Genomic DNA, 8,186 nt, shown 5'->3' on the forward strand with positions numbered 1-8,186 from the left:
GGTGGAATAGAGTGTGGTGCAGGTTGTGAGACAAAAAGGAGTAGATGGTCACATCGACTCGGCGTATCAAAGGGCTATGGAGATGCCCATTAATAGATATCAATGTGAATGAGTAGGGACTGCCATACAACGGATGCCCTAGAGCTATAAGTATGTGAAAGCTCAAAAGGAGAACTAATAGGTGTGCATCCAACTTGCTTGCTCACGAAGACCTAGGGCAATATTGAGGAAACCCATCATTGGAATATACAAGCCTAGTTATATAATGAAGATTCCCACTAGCATATGGTGGTGACAAAACGAGAGGCTCTCAATCATGAAGAACATGGTTCTATTATGAAGCACAAGTGTGGAAAAGATAGTAGCATTGTCCCTTCTCTCTTTTTCTCTTTTTTTGTTTGGGCTCTTTGGCCTCTTTCCATATCTCTTTTTTTTGTGGACAACTTTGGCCTCTTTTTTTTCATTTCCTCACATGGTACAATGCTCTAATAATGATGATCATCACACTTTTATTTACTCACATCTCAAAGCTTAAAACGATGATGACCCTATAGGAAATGCCTCCGGCAGTGTACCGGGATGTGCAACGATCTAGCTTGGCGTATGACGTTGAAACATCTCGCTAGCTATCTTACGATCATGCAATGACAATATGAGAGTGACGACACAAGTCATGAGACGGAACAATGGGAGTTGCATGGCAATATATCTAGGAATGGCTATGAAAATGCCATTGTAGGTAGGTATGGTGGCTGTTTTGAGGAAGGCATATGGTGGGTTTGTGCATCGGCGAAAATGGTGCGGCACTAGAGAGGCTAGCAATGGTGGAAGGTGAAAGTGCATCTATAGCATGGACTCACATTACTCATGAATAACTCACATAATTATTGCGAAAGTTTTTGTTAGTAATCGAAACAAAGTGCTAAACGCATACTCCTAGGGGAAGGGTTGGTAGGCGTTAACCATCACGCGATCCCGACAGCGACACAAAGGATGACAATCAATAGATCAACTATGCTCCGACTTCCTAACATAGCGGTTCACCGTACGTGCATGTTACGTGAACCACTAACTTCCACACAAGTATTTCTAGATTCACAACACCCTACAAACATAACTCTTAATATTACCGAATCCACGTCTCAAAACTAATTGAGAGGAATCAAACTTCTCTTTCTAAAATGCACATGAAGATGGAAGCTTCATTGTATCCTCTTTGGGTGCCTATCACCTTTGGGACTACTTTCATAGGACAAGCCAACTACCAAGTTACGCACCGCCGTGCTCTAAAAGATCTAAGTGAAGCACATAGAGCAAATTTGTCTAGCTCAAAGGATATAAGTGAAGCACATGTAAGCTAAATTGCCTAACTCAAAAGATATAAGCGAAGCTCAACGAGTATTCTAGGAAATTCACGATGAGTGCTTGTCTCTCTCGAAAGGTGTGCAACAAGGATGATTGTGACACAACAAAAAGAAAAGTCTCCTACGATACAAGACGCTCCAAGCAAAACACATATCATGTGGTGAGTAAAAATATAGCTCCAAGTAATGTTACCGATGGATTGAAGACGAAAGAGGGGATGCCTTCCCGGGGCATCCCCAAGCTTAGGCTTTTTGGTGTCCTTGAATTTGGCTTGGGATGCCTTGGGCATCCCCAGCCTTTAGCTCTTTCCACTCTCTATCCCTTTGTTCATGAGAACATCACCCAAAACTTGAAAACTTCACAACACAAAACTTAAACAGAAACTTGTGATATCATTAGCATAAGAAAACAAACTACCACCTCTTTAGGTACGGTAGCAAACATGTTTTCTATTTATATTGGTGTTTTTTTATCACTTTTCCATGGCTAGTACCCCACGATACTATCTGTAGTTTCATCAAATCAAGCAATCAACACAACAAAAACAAAATTTGTCAAAAACAGACCAGTCGGTAACAATCTGTATACTTCGTATACTTCTGGTATCTCAACAATTCTGAAAAATTACGACAGCCTGGGAAGATGGCATACCAACAAGCAGCAAAAAGAATCAACTCAAAAGCTATTTCTGGATAAAAATCAAAAATAATTTTGTGAGCGAAACGTTTCTGTCTTTTTCCAGCAGGATCAAAGAACCAACACCAAACTAGTCATAAAGGTTTTTCTTGACTCAAACACAAAAAGAAAAAGAAAAAACACAATCATAACAGAATTATGATGGTGTGTACGCAACAAAACAGAAATAAAAAAGCAAAGATAAATTCATTGGGTTGCCTCCCAACAAGCGCTATTGTTTAACGCCCTTAGCTAGGCACAAGGTGATGGAATCATGTATCGTCGTCTTTGGTACTCAAACCGTAAGTAGCCCTCATCATGGATTCATAAGGCAATCTTATTTTTTTCTAGGAAAATGGTCCATGCCCTTATTTAAAGGAAATTGAAATCTAATATTCCCTTCCTTCATATCGATGATGGCACCAAAAGTCCTTAGGAAAGGTCTACCAAGAATGATAAGGCATGTAGGATTGCAATCAATATGAAGCACAATGAAATCCACGGGTACATAGTTCCTATTTGCGATAATAAGAACATCAGTGATTCTTCCCATGGGTTTCTTGATAGTAGAATCCGCAAGATGCAAAATAAGAGAGCACTCCTCAATCTCATTAAAGCCTAGAACATCACATAAAGACTTTGGAATCGCGGAAACACTAGAACCCAAATCACACAAAGCACTGCATTCATAGTTTTTGATCTTGATTTTGATAGTAGGTTCCCACTCATCATGGAGCTTTCTAGGAATAGAAACTTCCAACTCAAGTTTCTCTTCAAGAGATTTTAACATAGCATCGACGATATGATCGGTAAAGGCCTTGGTTTTGCTATAAGTGTGTGGAGAGTTTAGCATGGATTGCATCAAGGAAATGCATTCAATCAAGGAGCAACTATCATAATTGAATTCCTTGAAATCCAAAGTAGTAGTTTCATTACTACTCAAAGTCTTGATATCTTCTACTCCACTTTCAATGCTTTTAGCATCAAGATAGATGGACTCCGAATCATTGGGACGTTTTTCAACCAAAGTGGATTCATATCCAGCCCCATCATCATTAGGTTTGACACTAGAAAACAATGATTCAATGGGAGTCACACCGGGCACTTTAAGATATTCGTGATTCTTATCACGAGAACACGCCTTTTTAAGACATTCATGTCTAGCATGAATTTTGGCGGTTCTTTCTTTGCTATCATTCATGGAAACACACATAGATTTCAAAGTTTCCTCCATATTGATCTTGGCAGGAGCACATCTAACTTACAAAGCATCAATATCAATAGACATTCTATCAACGCTCCTAGCCAAATCTTCAATTTTGAGTAGTTTTTCCTCTATGGACGCATTGAAAATATTTTGCGAGTTGATAAAGTCTTTGATATTACTCTCTCGATCGGATGGTAGTTTATTGTCATTTCCATGAGTATTGTTGTAGGAGTTGCCAAAGTTATTAGAGGGATTACTAGGAAAAAGCCTAGGAACATAGTTTCCCCTAAAAGCATTGTTGTTGCCGAAATTATTCCTACCAACAAAATTCACGCCCAATCTCTCATTGCTACTCTCAATCAAAGAAGACAAGGGCATATCATTAGGATCTAAAGGAGCACCTTTACTAGCAATCACTTTCATTAACTCATCCATCTTAGCACTCAATGAGTTAATTTCTTCTATAGCGTGTACCTTTTTACTAGTAGGTGACCTTTCAGTGTGCCACTTAGAGTAGTTTGTCATGATATTGTCTAGGAGTTTTGTGGCTTCTCCTAATGTGATTTCCACGAACATTCCACCTGAGGCGGAGTCCAAGATATTTCTAGAAGCGAAATTCAAACCAGCATAGAAGATTTGTATAATCATCCAAAGGCTCAGGCCATGAGCGGGACAATTCCTAATCATCAATTTCATTCTCTCCCAAGATTGTGCAACATGTTCATGATGAAGTTTCTTAAAATTCATGATATCATTATGGAGAGAGATAATCTTAGCCGGCGGAAAATACTTGGATATATAAGCATCCTTGCACTTGTTCCAAGAATCAATACTATTTTTGGGCAAAGATGAAAACCAAGTTTTTGCTCGATCTCGCAACGAAAACGTAAAAAGCTTCAATTTAATCACATCATTATCCACATCTTTATTATTTTGCATATCGCAAAGCACAATGAAGGTATTAAGATGGGATGGGGCATCTTCACTAGGAAGGCCAGAGAATTGCTCTTTCATAACAAGATTCAGCAAAGCAGCATTGATTTCGTATGATTCCGCACAAGTGGTGGGAGCAATCGGAGTACTAATAAAATCATTATTATTAGTATTCGAGAAGTCACAAAGTTTGGTGTTTTCGGTCATGATGACTTCAGCAAGCAGACAAGCACACAAGTGAACAGAAAGCAAGCGAAAGAAAAGGTCGAACGAAAAAGGCAAATATTTTTGAAATTTTTTGTTTTTCAGAAGTGGGGGAGAGGAAAACGAGAGGCAAAAAAGTAAATGAAAGAGATGAGTTTGCGACACTTACTTGGATAAGCTTCACCTAGAATAATCCCCGGTGCCAGAAATTGACACGTTGACGGGAGACTATTCTTGACTTAATCCTCCCCAGCAGCGGCGCCAGAAATCGGCACGTTGATGGGAGACTATTCTTGACTTGATCCTCCTCCCCGGCAACGACGCCAGAATTCCTTCTTGCTACCTCTTGATCTTGCGTTGGTTTTTCCCTTGAAGAGGAAAGGGTGATGCAGCACAGTAGCAGTAAGTATATCCCTCAGTTTTGAGAACCAAGGTATCAATCCATTAGTAGAATCAAGCCAAGTGTCTAGAGTACCTGCACAAACACAAACGAGCTTGCACCCAACGCTATAAAGGGGTTGTCAATCCCTTCAAGATTGATTGCAAAGTGAGATCTGAAGGCGGAAAGTGCAACGAAGTAAAAGTGTAAGGCTGAAAATATGATGTGAAGTAGACCCGGGGGCCATAGTGTTAACTAGAGGCTTCTCTCCAAATAGCAAATATTACGATGGGAGAACAAATTACTGTCGAGCAACTGATAGAACCGCGCAAAGTCATGACGATATCTAAGGGAATGATCATACATATAGGCATCACGTCCGAGACAAGTAGACCGATACTTTATACATCTACTACTATTACTCCACACATCGACCCCTATCTAGCATGCATCTAGTGTATTGAGTTCATGACGAACAGAGTAACGGCTTAAGCAAGATGACATGATGTAGAGGGATAAACTCAAACCAATGATGTAAACCCCATTTTTTACCCTTGATGGCAACAACAAGATATGTGCTATGCTACCCCTTCTGTCACTTGGTGAGGTCACCGCACGATATGAACCCAAAACCAAGCACTTCTCTCATTGGAAGAATCATAGATCAAGTTGGCCAAACAAAACCCACAACTCGAAGAGAATTACAAGGATATGAAATCATGAAGAGAATTACAAGCATCAGAAGAAACTTAAATAAGATTCATAGATAATATGATCATAAATCCACAATTCATTAGATCTCGACAAACACACCGCAAAAGAATATTACATCGGATAGATCTCCATGAAGATCATGGAGAATTTTGTATTGAAGATCCAAGAGAGAGAAGAAGCCATCTAGCTACTAGCTATGGACCCGAAGGTCTATGGTGAACTACTCAAGCATCATCGGAGAGGCAATGGTGTTGATGAAGAAGCCATCCATATCCGAATCCCCCCTCCGGCAGGACTCCAGAACGTGCCCCAGATGGGATCTTGCGGAGACAAAAGCTTGCGGCGGAGGAAAAGTATTTTCGTGTATCTCTCCCCTGGTTTTGGATTTTCCGGGGATTTATAGGCGGAAGAAGTAGGACAGACGAGCCACAGGGGGCCCACAAGCCTGCTAGGCGCCCCCCTGTCCGCGCCAAGGGGGCTTGTGGCCGCCCCTGGTGGCCTCTGCCTTGGTTCTCACGCTCCCTGCGTATCTTCTGTTCCAGAATAATCTTTTCAGAAGTTTTATTCCGTTTGGACTCCGTTTAATATTCTCCTCTAAAAAGGGTCAAAAACACGGGAAAAACAGGAACTGGCACTTTGCACTTAGTTAATAAGTTAGTCCCAAAAAAGATATAAAAGGCATACAAAACATCCAAAGTTTGACAAGATAATAGCATGGAACCATCAAAAATTATAGATACGCTGGAGACGTATCAATGCTATACATAGTACGTATAACCCCTATAATTAGTATTAGCAGATAAAATCAATAAAGAGAAAAGTAAACAGGCTCGACACGAGCTTGTAGCCATCATATCAATTTGTGTTTCGCCAAGTTCCGTCTAAGCCACCAAAGGAAATTGATCGATCCGATGATAACCGGCTGAAACAAGGACATATGTCTATGTGAAGCTTGCATGAGAATCCGTCTAGCCATTTCCTAGCTAGCTAGCTTTGCACATACGTACATATAGTTTATTGCCGGTTTGATCTATAGTTGAAAAGCAAGAAATAATATGTTCAGATCCTTATTCATATTCATTATACCTCTGATCTTGAACATGGTGATGATTTGTGAGTAGTTACTTTTGTTATCTAGGACACGACAGAAGTCTCGTTATAAGTAATCATGTGAACTTGGTATTCATTCGATATTTTGAAGATATGTATGTTGTTTCTACCTTTAGTGGTGTCATGTGAATGTCGACTACATGACACTTTACCATAGTTGGTCCTAAGGGGAGGCATTATGGAGTAATAAGTACATGAGGGGTTGCTAGAGTGAGGGATGCTTAAACCCTAGTTTATGCACTATTTGCTAAGGGGCTTATTTAGATCCACATGTTTGAGGCTATGGTTAGATTTATCCAAATTCTTCTTTCGTAGTTGCAGATGCTTGCGAGAGGGGACAGTCATAAGTGGGTAGCTTGTTCAAGTAAGAATAGCACCCAAGCACCGGTCCACCTACATACCAAATTATCGAAGTAACGAATGTGAATCAACTGAACATCATGAACGTGACTAGGCAACAATTTCCATGTCTCCTCGAGAGCACTTTGCTTTATATAAGAGAACTTTCCGGCTTGTCCATTGCTATAAAAAGGATTGGTCCACCTTGCTGAACTCTTTCTATTATTGTTAGTTGTTACTTATTACCTATTGTCTTGCTACAAAATTATCTATCATTGTTACTTAGAGCACTTGTAGAGAATACCTTGTTGAAAACCGCTTGTCATTTGCTTCCGCTCCTCGTTGGGATCAACACTCATACTTATCGAAAGGACTATGATTGATCCCCTATACTTGTGGGTCATCAAGAATCTTTTCTGACATAGTTGGTAGAGAGCAAAAGTGTCTTTGGTAAGGAAACATTTTCGTTACATGCTGAAATTTACTGTTGCATGCTATGATGGAAGATGATCCTTTTAGGGGCATGTTTGGCGTATTTTCACCCCAACCAGAAATGGAAAAATCCGCCCCCGAACCTACTGAAAATATTTACTATGAAATTCCTTCGGGCATGTTAGAGAAACTTCTAGCTAATCCTTATGCAGGAGATGGAACAACGCATCCTGATATGCACTTGACACACACACGCACGCGCGCGCGCACACACACACACACACACACACACATATATATATATATATGAAATTTGTGGATTATTTAAGCTTGTAGGTTTATTCGAAGATGGAGTTAACAAGAAGGTGTTGCCTTTATCTTTGGAGGGAAAGACATTGATTTGGTACACGCTATTGGATGATGTTGGAACGGGACTAGAATCGATTGAAGCTGGAATTTCATGAGAATTTTTATCCTATGCATCTAGTTCATCGTGGTCAGAATTACATATATAATTTTGGACTTCGCAAAGGATAAAGTATCGTTAAAGCTTGGGGGAGGCTTAAGTCTATAATGCACACACACACCTTTATCATGAGCATTCAAGAAAAATAATTATACAAAACTTCTGTGCTCGACTTTCTCAAGATGATCAATTGATACTTGATTCTTTTTCTACTAGTTCCTTTAGTAAGGACCCTATTGTATTAAAATGGGATATTTTGGAAAGAATTAAACGCAACTCTTAATATTGGGAACTCGACAAAGGTAAAGAGTCATGTATAAAGATGGAGTTTCATTGTGTTAAATATTTTATGGAAAACGATG

The sequence above is a fragment of the Hordeum vulgare genome, chromosome 6H (assembly GCF_904849725.1).
Source record: "Hordeum vulgare subsp. vulgare chromosome 6H, MorexV3_pseudomolecules_assembly, whole genome shotgun sequence".
Classification (NCBI taxonomy): domain Eukaryota; kingdom Viridiplantae; phylum Streptophyta; class Magnoliopsida; order Poales; family Poaceae; genus Hordeum; species Hordeum vulgare.